The sequence below is a fragment of the Saccopteryx leptura genome, chromosome 1 (assembly GCF_036850995.1).
Source record: "Saccopteryx leptura isolate mSacLep1 chromosome 1, mSacLep1_pri_phased_curated, whole genome shotgun sequence".
Taxonomy (NCBI): Eukaryota; Metazoa; Chordata; class Mammalia; order Chiroptera; family Emballonuridae; genus Saccopteryx; species Saccopteryx leptura.
In genome coordinates, this window is record NC_089503.1 from 225,816,749 (window position 1) to 225,832,428 (window position 15,680).

The 15,680-nt window shown below is 33.9% G+C and overlaps 1 protein-coding gene across 3 annotated transcripts in view; it reads left to right on the forward strand.

Annotated features, from left to right (window-relative positions):
* Nucleotides 1-15,680, forward strand: part of FSTL5 (follistatin like 5) — a 703,822-nt gene that overhangs the window by 128,174 nt on the left and 559,968 nt on the right. The gene's annotated exons all lie outside the window — the stretch shown is intronic.

Genomic DNA, 15,680 nt, shown 5'->3' on the forward strand with positions numbered 1-15,680 from the left:
TACTTCCATATAAATCTGATGATTTTTTGCTCCATTTCTTTAAAAAATGTCATTGGAATTTTGATGGGAATTGCATTAAATTTGTATATTGCTTTGGGTAATATGGCCATCTTGATTATATTTATTCTTTCTAACCAAGAACAAGGTATATTCTTCCATCTCATTATATCTTTTTCGATTTCCCTTAACAATGGTTTATAGTTTTCATTATATAAGTCCACTACATTCTTTGTTATGTTTATTCCTAAGTATTTTATTTTTTTTGTTGCAATCATGAAGGAGATTGTTCTTTTGAGTTCGTTCTCAAATGTTTCATTGTTGGCATATAGAAAGGCTATGGATTTCTGTATGTTAATTTTGTATCCTGCGACCTTACTGTATTGGCTTATTGTTTCTAGTAGTCTTTTTGTGATTCTTTGGGGTTTTCGATGTATAGGATCATATCATCTGCAAAAATTGATACCTTTACTTCTTCTTTTCTGATATGGATACCTTTTATTTCTTTGTCTTGTCTGATTGCTCTGGCTAGAACCTCTAGCACCTCATTAAATAAGAGTGGAGAGAGTGGACAACCCTGTCTTGTTCCTAATTTAAGGGGGAAAGCCTTCAGTTTAGTGCCATTTAATATGATGTTAGCTGATGGTTTATCATATATGGCCTTTATCATGTTGAGATATTTTCCTTCTACACCAATTTTGTTGAGAGTCTTAAACATAAAATTGTGTTGTATTTTATTGAAAGCCTTTTCTGCATTATTGATAAGATCATGTGGTTTTTTTTCTTTGTTTTGTTGATATGATGTATTACGTTAACCGTTTTACATATGTTGAACCATCCTTGAGATTCTGGGATGAATCCCACTTGATTATGATGTATTATTTTTTTAATATGTTGTTGTATTCGATTTGCTAGTATTTTGTTTAGTATTTTAGCATCTGCATTCATTAGAGATATTGGTCTGTAGTTTTCTTTTTTTGTGCAGTCCTTGCCTGGTTTTGGTATGTGGGTTATGTTGGCCTCATAAAATGTGTTTGGAGGTATTGCTGCTTATTCAATTTTTTGGAAGACTTTCAGTAGAATAGGAACCAAGTCTTTTTTGAATGTTTGATAAAATTTGCTGGTATAGCCATCAGGGCCTGGACTTTTATTTTTGGGGAGGTTTTTAATGGTTTTTTCTATTTCTTCTCTACTAATAGGCCTGTTTAGGCTTTCTGCTTCTTCTTGACTCAGTCTAGGAAGGTTGTATTGTTCTAGGAATTTATCCATTTCTTCTAGGTTGTTGAATTTAGTGGCATAAAGTTTTTTATAGTATTCTACAATAATTCTTTGTATATCTACGGTGTCTGTGGTGATTTCTCCTCTTTCATTTTGGATTTTGTTTATATGAGTTCTTTCTCTTTTTTCCTTGGTAAGTCTTGCCAAGGGTTTGTCAATTTTGTTGATCTTTTCAAAGAACCAGCTCCTTGTTCTATTAATTTTTTCTATAGTTTTTCTGTTCTCTATTTCATTTATTTCTGCTCTGATTTTTATTATCTCCTTTCTTCGGCTGGTTTTGGGTTGTCTTTGTTCTTCTTTGTCTAGTTCCTTAAGGTGTGAAGTTAAGTGGTTCACTTGGGCTCTCTCTTGTTTGTTCATATATGCCTGAAGTGATATGAACTTCCCTCTTATCACTGCTTTTGCTGCATCCCATAGATTCTGATATGTCGTATTGTCATTTTCATTAGTCTGTATATATCTTTTGATCTCTGCACTTATTTCTTCTTTGACCCATTCATTTTTTAAAAGTATGTTGTTTAGTTTCCACATTTTTGTGGGTTTTTTTTCCTCTTTTTTGCAGTTGAATTCTAGTTTCAAGGCTTTATAATCAGAAAATATGCTTGGTACAACTTCGATTTTTCTGAATTTACTGATGTTGTTTTTGTGGCCCAACATATGGTCAATTCTTGAGAATGATCCATGCACACTGGAGAAAAATGTATACTCAGTCACTTTGGGATAAAATGTCCTGTAGATGTCTATCATATCCAGGTGCTCTAGTGTTTTGTTTAAGGCCACAATGTCTTTGTTGATTCTCTGTTTGGATGACCGATCTAGAGCTGTCAGTGGTGTATTGAGATCTCCAAGTATGATTGTATTTTTGTCAGTTTTTGTTTTAAGGTCAATAAGTAGCTGTCTCATATATTTTGGTGCTCCTTTGTTTGGTGCATATATATTAAGAATTGTTATGTCTTCTTGATTCAGTGTCCCCTTAGCCATTATGAAATGGCCATTTTTGTCTCTGAGTACTTTTGCTGTCTTGTAGTCAGCATTATCAGATATGAATATTGCTACGCCTGCTTTTTTTTGGATGTTATTTGCTTGGAGTATTGTTGTCCAGCCTTTCACTTTGGATTTGTTTTTATCCTTGTTGCTTAGATGAGTTTCTTGTAGGCAGCATACAGTTGGATTTTCTTTTTTAATCCATTCTGCTACTCTGTGCCTTTTCATTGGTGAGTTTAATCTGTTTATATTTATTGTAATTATTGACACTTGTGAGTTCCCTATTGCCATTTTATATATCTTGCTTTCTGTTAGTTTTGTGTCTTGTTTGATCCTTCTCTTTCATTTTTCTATCTTTTGTTTTTATTTGGTTGTATTCCATACATCTTTCCTCTGTTGCTATCTTTTTTAAATCATGTGCTTCTGTGGTGGTTTTTTCAATGGTGGTTCCCTTTAAGTAATGAAAAGGGTTCCTACCCTGTTCATTGTAGTGCACTATTTTGTGAGTACTTTTGCACTCTATTGTCCTTTGCTACTGTTAATCTCCATCCTCTCCCCCCCCCCCCTTTCTTTTTGTTGTTGTCACAGTTTAAATTTGGTTTTATTGTGTTCTTCTTGGAGCTTTTACTTGTGGCTTTTTTTTTTTTTTTTGTTCTTTGTATCTGATTGGAGAACCCTCTTTAGTAATTCCTGGAGTGGGTTTTTTTTTATGATAAATTCTCTCATCTTTTCTGTATCTGTGAATGTTTTTATTTCTCCTTCATATTTAAAGGATAGCTTTGATGGATAAAGTATTCGTGGCTGGAAGTTCCTCTCTTTCAGGTCTTTAAATATTGGGGCCACTCTCTTCTAGCTTGTAGAGTTTCTGCTGAGAAATCTGATGATAATCTAATGGGCCTTCCTTTATATGTTGTATTCTTCTTTTCCCTGGCTGCCTTGAGAATTTTTTCTTTGCCGTTGGTTTGTGCCAATTTCATTATGATATGCCTTGGAGTAGGTTTGTTGGGGTTAAGAAAACTCGGAGTTCTGTTTGCTTCTTGAACTTGAGGCTTTAGTTCTTTCCACAGGCTTGGGAAGTTCTCATCTATTATTTGTTTGAGTATGTTCTCCATTCCATTTTCTCTCTCTTCTCCCTCTGATATACCTATTATTCTAATGTTATTCTTTTTGATGGAGTCAGATAATTCTTGTAGGGCTATCTCATTTTTTTTAATTTTTGAGTCTCTTTCTTCTTCTCTCTGTTGTGCCTCAAGTTGCTTGTCTTCTATTTCACTAATCCTCTCTTCTATCTGGCCTGTTCTGTTTGCTAAGCTTGTTACCTCGTTTTTCAGCTCATGAATTGAGTTTTTCATCTCTGTTTGATTTGTTTTTATAGTTTCAATTTCCTTGGAAATATATTCTTTGTGTTCGTTGAGTTGTTTTCTGAGCTCCCTAAATTGCCTTTCTGTGTTTTCTTGTATATCTTGGAGAATTTTTAGGATTTCTATCTTGAATTCTCTGTCATTTAGCTCCAATGTTTCCAATATATTAAATTTTTTCTCCATAGATTTTTTCCTCATCTAGCTGTGTTACCTCTCTTTCTTTTGTATCCATGATATTCAATTTTCTCTTCCTTAATGGCATCTGAGGGTGTTTTTGTTGATAGTATTAATGAGATTTAATAAAGAATAAAAAGTTAAAAAAATAAAAAATCAAAGAGTTGGTTTTTTTTAAAAAAAATTAATAATGAAATAAAGAAAAATAAAATAAAATAAAAATAAAAAAGGAAATTATTCCCCCCTCTCCTTTTTTTCTCTCCTCTCCTCTCCTCCCTTTCTTGAGAAAATCTTGTGGTGAACTGTGAATTATATTGTACTAAATAGAACAAACAGTGCTTGTAATGGAGGGCCTGAATTGGGGAGAAGTAATAAAGGGGAAAAAAAAGCAAAAAAAAGGGCATATGGACCCACAAAAAGTAAATAAGAAAAAAAATTGGGTCAAGAATAAAGTGATTTGCTTTTAGGTGTTGGTTGACTAAGAGTTATGATGAGAGGAATAAGAGGCAAACAGGAAAATGGGGGGACAAATTAAAAAATAACTATTGTATTTAGTGGAACAAGAACTAGATAAAATGGATAGCCAGGGATGGGAGCACTGCTAGTGTGTTAAAAAGGTGAAGTAAAAAACCCCCAAAATGCCACAAACATAAGTTTGCGTCCCAGATAAGATATTGTTCGTTATTGAGGTTTGAATGAGAGGAGACGTAAAGGAGAAAGGAAGAAACTAATATAGAGGGAGAAAAGAAAGAGAGAGAGAAAAAAGAGGGAACCACTAAAAGAAGGAAAAAGAAAAAAGAGGAGAGAGAGAGAGAGAGAGAGAGAGAGAGAGTTAAGGGTTTTGGAGTGCAACCCTCATAGAGAGAAAGGAAGAAGAAAGAAAAGATAATGGGAGGTGTAACACTTATGGGTAGTGTAGTTCAAGGAGAGGAAAGAGTATGACCAGCAGAGAGTTAAATGACCAAATTGGAGGAGGAATAAAAAATATCAAGAATGAAGATAAGAGAAACAAACAAATATAACAAAATGGGTTAGGCTATAAAGTCTGCGTATTATTCTTGATTTTGAGAGGTTCTCTTCTTGCTTTTTCTTTTCTCTCCCTGTTCCTGGTCAGTGATTCTGTACCTCGGGTTCTGCCCCTTTTGCACGCTCAGGTAGAGGTTTGCAGTTGATAAGTCTCTATGGTGATGTCGTGTATTGTGCTTCAGTCTCATTGGCAGTCGAGGCTCATTAGCATTTATAGGCTCTACCATTGAGAGAGTCCGTGTTCTTGGATCCTTTTTCCTAGTCTTTCCTTCCTCAATTAGTAGCCTGATAATCCAGCTATGGGGTTGCTGCTGCCTCTGCCTGGATAGTAAGAGGCTCAAAGAGCTGGCAACTCCCCACTCTATTTCCACTCAGCACAGGGCTCTGGGTAAGGCTCAGTCAGTCAGAGCTGCTAGCATAATCAGGTGGGGCTTTCGCCCACTCAAAGATCTCTGGCTCTGCCACTCTGTGGGATAACATGGGCACGCACTGCCGAGGCACTTGGAGGAATCTCTCGCTCATTATCTGTGCGAGCAGATCAGAATATGAGGCCAGCAGTCTCACCCTCTGAGTGAAACCCCGCCCGCACAGATAAGTTCCAGCGTTGGAATTGGCTCTCGCTCCGTCCCCGGGAGCGGCTTTTTCAAGGCACTGGGGCGGCCCGAGATTCCGCTTTTTGGCCCACTCAAAGACCTCTGGCTCTGCCACTCTGTGGGATAACACGGTGGGATAACACCTCACTCCTGAGGTGGTGAGAGGAATCTTTCACTCAGTCTCCGTGTGCGCCGACCAGGATATCAGGCCAGCCGCCTCACCCTCTGAGTGAATCCCCCTCCCTCATGGAAAAGTTCGAGCGTTGGAATTAGTTCTCGCTCCCTCTCCGTGCGCAGCTTTCCCAGGGCACTGGGGCTGCCCGGAGATTCCGCTTTCGGCCCACACAAAAGCCTCTGACTCTGCCTCTCTGTGGGACAACACGGGTGCACACTCTCGGGGCTTTGGAAGGAATCTCTCGCCCACTATCTGCACACACCGACCCAGAGATCAGGGAAAATGGCTGCCCCACTTGTCTTTCTTTGTCTGGGTTTGGCGCGAGTGTTAGCTTGTATTGCCCGGGTTGCCACAGGAACAGTTTTTCCTCGGCTTGGATCTCTGTGCCACAGCCTGGTTCAGCCGTTTGTGCCACGGCCTGGATCTATTTATCCCCTTTCCCTCTCTCAGTTTCTATATTCTCAGTTCCCAGTGAAAGCCGCCCTGTTTAGGTTAGTGAGGAGGGTGGAGCATTTCTTACTCCCTATTTCCTTCGGGGTTTGATTATATATTTAGCCAATTTTTCGCTCGACCATACCTTCAGTTGTATTGCGAAACATCTGGAGGCTCCAAGGATAGGTTTATCTGTTTCTGGTTGAAGATCTTGTTGAGTTTTGGGGGAGATTTATCGGTATTGCTTCCTACTGCGCCATTACTCTGACGTCATCCCCATAAAATATATATATATATTTTTAAACATTTTTTTTAAACAAATCTTTTTTTTAAATTTTTATTTTATTTATTCATTTTAGAGAGGAGAGAGAGAGACAGAGAGAGAGAGAGAGGGGAGAGAGACAGGGGGGAGGAGCTGGAAGCATCAACTCCCATACGTGCCCTGGCCAGGCAAGCCCAGGCTTTCGAACCGGTGACCTCAGCATTTCCAGGTCGACGCTCTATCCACTGTGCCACCACAGGCCAGGCCCCATAAAATATTTTTAAATGTCAATATTAAGAAAAACAGTTGTGAGAAATTAAGTGAATTGTGGGCTATACCTAATCTGTTTAGTATGCAATTTTGAGGTTTACAGTTGTTTGAGATCCTTTCTTCAAGCGGAATTGAAGATAATAGCAGGGAAATGAAGACAGTTTCATAGTTTTGAAAGAAGGATCCACTCTTCAGGAAGCCATATTTTACAGTGTTCTTCAGTGACATTCTAGATAGGTTAAAATAGAGTACGTTATATTCTTTAAATCTATTTAGAATTTTATACACATTAGGAGGAAATGATTCCCTTTGAAAACGGTTCTAATATAAGGAGCACAAAACAATCAATTATTCTCTTCAAATATTTCACAAAGGAATATTTTAATTTGTGATTGGTTTATATATTTATCTTTATGAGTATCTTTCTAGAATTCTCAATGATAAAACAATAATAAGTTTTGAGGAAATAGCTTAAAATTCTCATAAATTGGCTGAGATTATTTTTACATTTTATTTATTCATTTTTAGAGAGAGGAGAGAGAGAGAGAGAGAGAGAGAGAGAGAGAGAAAAGGTGTGAGGAGCAGGAAGCATCAACTTCCATATGTGCCTTAACCAGGCAAGACCAGGGTTTCAAACTGGCGACCTCAGTGTTCCAGGTTGATGCTTTATCCACTATGCCACCACAGGTTAGGCTCAATTTGGTTGAGTTTTTAATTTTCCAAAATAGTTTAAAATATTTACTACAATCAGAAGGATAATATCACTGTGGCAAGCTTGTTATGGTTATGCTGTAGCATGCTCGTAAGTGTCAGCTTTACTCTTTCTCTGTCAATAAAAGTTTACTTTTTATTAAGTTTGTTGGGTGACAGTGGTCAGTAGGGTTGTATAGGTGTCCAGTGTACATTTCTATGATACATTATCTGTATATTACTTTGTGTGCCCATCACCCAAAGTCAAACCATCTTCCATCATCTTAATTTGCCAGCCTTTATTCCCTACTACCCCAAACTAAAAAGCTTCTGCACAGCAAAAGGAATAAAAGTTTATTTGTCCATTCAATAGAAAGATCCACTTACTTTTATCACACATTTTTTTCCCTATTTTCTTTTTGAGTGTATACTCTTGGCTCTTCCCATTTAGAAGTGATAAAAAATATCTATTCTCCTTTCATTCCTAGTTAAATTTTGGGTAAGTCTCTAATGATTAGGGGATATAGAGGCTGGCCTACCGTTAGGTCCTTAATAGTCACTTGCATGTTATATTAACACATATTTTATTAAATATTTAACAGATGTTGGACAGTGTACTGAGCTTTATACATAAAATGTTATCTCATTATAGTGCTCAAACATACATTATTAAGATGTAGCATTCAAACATTTCACCATTTAAAAAAAATGACACCTAAAGTAAATAATTTAGATCAATGTTATCATTTTGTTCTATTATAAATTTGGTCGTATTTTATTTAACCAATCATTGATTGTACATTAGGTGAATTTAGCATACTCTTATTAGCATTGCTTTTTACATTTTCACTGATATATATGGAAATTTCTATAAAACATATATACATTTTATTATTTATCCATTGTTTTTATTAAATGGTTACAAATATCTTGCCTACTGCCAATTTATATAAATACTGCTTAATGCTTTTTAACTTTAAGAAAAATATAGATAATTATATATGTGGCACAGTAATATTCTACAGGACATATGTAAGAATTGTGCCAGCTGATTCACTAAATACGTGTAATTTTGGATGAGTGTCTTATACCCCCAGAAGTAATGTCTTTTTATGGCAAATGTTACAATATCATACCTTATAATATAAACATCCTTTTCATATCTAATATCCCAAGGCTTATTATTCTATAAGTAAGGACATTGGACAATGCTATTGTTACAAACACTTATGCTTCAAACCTCTATTATCCTCAATTGGTTCTACATTGCAAATATTATGCCATATGTACAATGGCATACATTATGCCATTGTGTATATGAAAAAGGTAAAGTGCACTATCTTTCTTCCTGCAGTACATACATTCTAATATATATTTAACAATGGAGGAAAATATTAATGTTATAAATCTCCCTAATCAAGCCTGGCTGGTGGCTGTGCAGTGCATAAAGCATCAACCTGAAATGCTGAGGTCACCAGTTCAAAAACTTGGGCTTTCCCAGTCAAGGCACATATGAGATGCAACTATTACCAGTTGATGCTTCCCATTCCTCCTCCCACTCTTTTTCTCTCTCTCTCTCTCTTCTCACTCAAAAAAATCAATCAATAAAATCTAAAAAAAAAAAAAGAAGACCCTACCTAATCAAATTAAAAGGGCATGTTTGGGACAATATATGCTATTAAAAAACTATGGAGCCTGCATTTTTTACACTCATTCATATACACATATGAGCATACAAATGCACATACACCCTATTTTCTATTAATTCTTATACAATCATGCATTCAGATTTTCTTTTATTTCCTACTTCGCAAATTGACCACCAAGGGCATTAAAACCCATCTGATATGTATAGCGATATATATACCAGGCCAAAGGGGGGTACTATTGTGATTGGAATGCTAAACTCCTATTTTAGGTTTCCCGAAGAGTCAAAGCTCTTTTCTCTAGAATAATTTCACAGAGTTCCTGATATTAGCTCACTCCTTCAAGGTCAGGTAGCTAGTCAGGAACAGTCAGTGCATAGGAATGGACCTTCAAAGACTTATTTCTAAAGGCCATTGGATACCTTACATTAGCAAATGAAAATATTATGTAAAACTAAATGATGGTAGCTCATAGATATGAGCCCTCTAAGAGACTGCTTAATTGTTTCCTGTCTTTATATTTAGCCAGAAATAAAATATAGCCAGTATAATAAATAACACCTGAAATGGAAATATATGAAATTCACAATCACTATATTTTTAATGGATTGAAATGTCATACATTATGAATTTTAGGTTCTTTGGTATTTAGTTTAGAAAGCTATAACTGGGACAAACAATTGTTTGTAGGATTTATAAGAAATGTGTTTTATTTATTATATTCAATAGTTATAATCCTTAGGAAGTCTAATTACCTAAAAGACAAGAATGTTCACCTCTAGAAAATGTCAACCAAAGAACTGATAGATTTGTTTAATGTTTTCTTTGGTGAACAATAATTATTAATTATGAATAAATGCCAGACAAGAGTACCTCTGGAAGCTTTGTGATAATAATTCTTAAAAATAATTAAATATAAAAGAATGTATGGGGGCAATAGTGTTTTATATACATTTTATAGCATAGCAATAAAATTATGTCATAACAATTCAATTTTTACTATTTTTTATTAAAATATATTTTGGAAATTAAATGAGGGAAAATTGTATCTTATAAGTGATTACTGATTACCTTGAAGCAAAAAAATACAAAACAACAACAACAACAAAAATGTCACATATATACAACTTAATAATATATGATTGGCAACTTTTTATTTACTAGCATGAATATCTCAAATATTTCAGTTCCTTTTACTATATACCTAACTTAACAAAATGAATATAAATTGACTGTTGAGTAATGAATCAATTTAAAAAATCTAATGTTCAATTATTATAAACACGTTCTCAGACTTTTCTGATTTTAGTCACTGACATCTGTTACATTTATAATCTTTTACTTTTAAAATATGGTCACATTTCTTTATTCAAGTGATGTTTTATAAATATTTGTTGTAATATGAGTGAGTTTTTGAAAACATAATACATAGATGCAAATTTTGGAAATCACTAAATATCATTTTACTTGGAGAATAATTATTGCTTTGAAAGACTTTCAGAAATATAACAATTTATGGTCTAATGTATAACTCCATCAAAGAAAAATAAATTAATAGAAATATATTACTGGACATAATCTAAATGATGCTTTCAGTTGTCATATTCAATAACTTTTAAGTAGTGTAGATTTCATTGAAAGTAATAACTTTTTCTTAGACTTAAGGTAATATTCATTTTCCTTTATTTAAAATAATTATTTAAACAATGTGGCACAATTTTAGATGATCCTGATGCATGTCCTCCTGCCACAACCAACAGAACACAGATCCCTCTGTTCTTAATGATGCTATTATCATCACCCAGAAAGTTTCAGAAAAGTATTTGATTGCATTTTTCATTTATGTCAAAAAAGGCTCCATTTATATTAAGGCACACTCATCATTGCTCTCCCCCCATTTCATCTCAAACAATGGGTCATTTGTTTTGTTCTACATGATTAATTTTGAAGCTCACTTTGCCCACCAGGAAGCAGTGTTATCTAAAAGAAATCAAAGCATAATAGGTTTGATGATTTGGGGGAAACAACCCAGAATTACTGGATTTAATGTTTTTATCTGAATCAATAATGATTTAATGCTCTTTATAATATCAAATGAATATTGTTCATTGGCTTTTTTAAATGTAATTCAGTACTATTATACCTGGCAACTAACAACTCAACATTGATCTTCCCTTTAATCATCAATACAGAATATCTTTATTCTAGACTTTTAATAGAGCTACATGGTTTTCTGAATAAGTTTTTTAAAAATTTCACAAACTGTCTCCTAAAATAGTTGAACATCATGTTTCAAAAATGTTAAATGATAAACCAATATGTTTTTGATGACTTCATTTATTTAGCTTGACAAAATAACTTCACTTACTCCCATTGGTTAGCCTTTGTGAAAGGGCAGTTCTTGAAATGGTCATATGAAAATCACATTTTTTTTAACACAAGTCCCTGTATTATCCACCAAAAAAGATTTAATTTTCAGATTTAATTTTTGCTATCAGATTTTTCTTTTTGCTTTGTCTCCCCAGGCAATTTTCAACATAAAATTTGACTATATTAAAGAAAGTATTTTATTTGAGTTTTTAAAATAAATACTTCTGCCTACTTATTCAAGTTCTTAAATTAACATTTAATGTAATAGTATTTAAGTATTTTGTAAGTTATTTAAAATTTATTGAAGTATGAAGGATCTAAATTTTATATATAAGGGATTTTTAACTCTGTAAGTTATACTATATTTAGTGACTTCTGTGAGCCAAGCTGATGTACATTTGCTTGTCTAACTATGATGAATTAGTTAACTTGGAGTTTTAGTTACTGTGTCAAAGACCAAGTAATTTGACTTCTAAATAATTGGAAGATGCATTTCATACTCTTAACTCATTATATGAGTAATACTTAAAAATTATTTGGTGATAAGATGTAAATGTTTTTACTGGAAAATTTTATTATCATCCTAAGATTAATATTATTGTTTCTTAAATTATTGGTCTATGAAAACCTTATCCATGGAACATTGGAAAATGAGGGAAAACAGGTCAATTATGGATTGTGATATTGCAAAATTTCTCTATAATCCTCTAGTGATACTTATCTTTGCTTCATTAAGGATATTCATTGTACTGACTAAGGATCTTTTGCCTTCCATTAATCCTTTATTTTCAAGAAATAGCTATTCTCATTCAAAGCTCTAGAGTTACAAGAGCCACATTCTGAGATGAACTGATTTATATTAGGCTTTCCAAATTATATCATGGGGTGTAGATTCAGCATACTTAGGCTCAATTATTTATCCCCCACTGAAGGACTCAATCTCCTTTTATCACCTGTAATGTAAATATAATATACCACAAAATGCTATTTTTAGGATTAAATGAGTTAAAGTATATGAACATTTTGAGGAAAATAAAAACTCTTGATTTATGTGAGTTTTTACTTCAATATATTTTTGAAATGTCTGCCACTAGTTTAAATACATTATGGTAGGAACATATTTATTTTAAAAAGCTTTAATTTTATCAAATGTTAATATTAGATGTCAGAATATGTTAACTTTATTTTGCCTCATTATTTTTCATAGTTATAGGTTATAATCCACATTATTTTCTAAACTTGGAGATACCTGACCTATTGATATTAAGTAACCTCTAGGTGTCCTGTCATATTTATTCTTAGACTAAAAATTATTATTATTAAGCTCCTATTATGATGTATGGAGCTTCATAGAAGAAAAAACTAGTAGTGGATACTGCTAGTGTCCACTTTTCTTATATACAGTTTTGATATTTTTAATTTTTTGTTGTGTCAAATAAAAGAATGAATGTGGTAATATATGAGAAGTACATAGCACATTACCTGGAATTTCATAAGTATTCAATGAATGCTAATTAAATCTTAACCAAAGTTCTGTTTATAAATATATGTAGATACTTGTATAGATACACATATATAATGTTCATGTTAGGTGTACTATTAAACTTAATATAAACTGTTCACAAATATTAGGGGATATTTCAAAATGAATATGAAGCAATAAAAAAAGCATTTGTTTTTTTTTATTGAATAAGAACATAAGAAAAACAAACAAGTCAAAGAAAGTTGTTTTGGCCTATTGAAAATATGCATTAACAAAGACAATGTAGATTGGTGTAGGTTGAGCCAAACTTTTGAAATCTTAATGATGCCTAATGTAGTTAATTTGTGACAGTAATTTAATAATTGCTTTATTAGTGGCTAATTGCTTCCCTATTTTGTAGCATATTGGGTAAAAGTAAATCTTGAATAATTACAAGATGCTCTTGTTTATATATTCTAGTACATCCTGGAAACCACAAATACCATTTAAGTAATTCTCCCTTCATCCCTGTTGATATTAAAGCCTGCTTATTGTAGGTTTTTTTGTCTACTTGTATATTTCCCTGTGTTTTGTTCCTAGTAGTTTTACATTTTTATAATTAAAAAAAATAGTGCTACCTGCTAATTCAGTGTTCCTTCTCAAATTTCAGAAAGCTAGAGAAAACATTGTACATAAGCCCTAGTTTCTGTTCTCTTTGGGGCTCCACAGTTAATGCTTCATTTTGATGGTGCTACATATTTCTTTTCTTTCATTTCAGTCTAGACAGCTCTGTCTTCTTTACTAACTATGTCCATCAATCCCATACTGAATAATATTTTTTAATAACAAAACATTGAAACAAACAATCTGTAAAAGTCTAACTGGTTCACATATTTTTTATTTGGCTAGAGTATTTAATCCACTGGTATCTATCATAAATAGCTTTATCCTAGTCAAAGATTTAAATAACTTCTTAATATTGGTTTCCTAGCCCTTTAAGTATGCTACTCAAAATATTTTGGTCTGTAAAATTGACTTTTTTAGTCAGCATAAAAAACAAACAAAAAAACCACCTTTCTTTCTGAATCTAAAATATAGTATTTTTTAGAATATGGCACATATTTTCCTCATCTGAGGAAAATAGAATTTTGATAATACATGTATAATCCCTAAAGCATTTTATAAAATAAGAAGTTTGCACTGATTTTTAAACATAACATATGATCAAGATATGAATTCATTTTATAATTTATAATGAGAATGTATGCTTCCATATTTGCAAACCTACTAGGAACAAAACACAGGGAAATATACAAGTAGACAAAAAAACCTACGATAAGCAGGCTTTAATACCAACAGGGATGAAGGGAGAATTACTTAAATGGTATTTGTGGTTTCCAGGATGTACTAGAATATATTAGGTCTAACAGAAAGTTCTATCCATTTTTGGAATAAAACAAAATACAAATTTTTCTTACCGTCAATAAACTTTATTAAATAATATATTTCTACACCAATCCTATCTTCTGAATATGGTCCAAAATGGTTTGCTGAGCTGAATTAAGCCTTTCTGTGATCTCCAATGTAGTCAGAAAAGGATCTTGCTCCAACATGGTCTTAACAACATCGTCATCGATCAAAGATGGTCGCCCAGAACATGGCTTATCAGAAAGGTCGAAATCACCTGTTCCAAATTTTTTGAACCATCTTCTGCATGTCCTATCAGAAACTGTACCTTCACCAAACACTTTCAATAAATTTCTACATGCTTCTGTAGCAATTTTTTCCTTGTTGAAATTTGTATATAATACAGTGGCGTAAATGAACTTTATCAGTAGCCATGGGTACACTATCGCTTCACACTTAAGACTAACGTGAATCAACTTTGTTTAAGTTAATTTGCTATGTCAGTATGTATACATTAAGTGATAAAAATAGAGAGGCACACATGCACCAAATAAACATGTGCTTATGTGTCAAAACTTGTTGTGATAGAAACAGACAGAACTTTCTGGTAGACCTTATATAAACAAGAGCATCTTTTAATTATTCAAGATTTACTTTTACCCAATATGCTGCAAAATAGGGAAGCAATTAACCACCAATAAAGCAATTATTAAATTACTGTCACAAATTAACTACATTAGGCATCATTAAGATTTCAAAAGTTTGGCTCAACCTACACCAATCTGCATTGTCTTTGTTAATGCATGTTTTCAATAGGCTGGAATCTAAAATTTGTGGGTCCTGGACCAAGAAAGCAAATAAAGCACTCTACCTACACACCTTGGTTTGTCTTTGTCTTCTTCTTTTTTTTCTCCATATATCTACTTGCTACCCTTTCACCCATTGATATTTTTTTTTCTGTAAATTGTTTTATTTTACGTATTTCCTATTTACTTTATTAGGGTGACACTAATGCATAGAGAGGAGGCTGACTGCTCTCAGTCGGGGGAGGGGGGACTGAGTGAGGGAAGTGGAGGGAAAGATAAAAAGCCCTTAGGAATTTTTTTTTTTTACAGAGACAGAGAGTGAGTCAGAGAGAGGGATAGACAGGGACAGACAGACAGGAACGGAAAGAGATGAGAAGCATCAATCATTAGTTTTTCATTGCGCGTTGCAACACCTTAGTTGTTCATTGATTGCTTTCTCACATGTGCCTTGACTGCGGGCCTTCAGCAGACCGAGCAACCCCTTGCTGGAGCCAGCGACCTTGGGTCCAAGCTGGTGAGCCTCGCTCAAACCAGATGAGCCCGCACTCAAGCTGGTGACCTCAGGGTCTCGAACCTGGGTCCTTCCGCATCCCAGTCCGATGCTCTATCCACTGCGCCACCACCAGGTCAGGCAGGAATTTTTTTAAAAAAACTGGTCACTGAGAAATGGCCTGCACAAGTTCTAGAAGCAGGCCTGGGGCCATTGTTAGGAAATTCTAGGGTCCATTCACCTGCGACAAGGTCCAG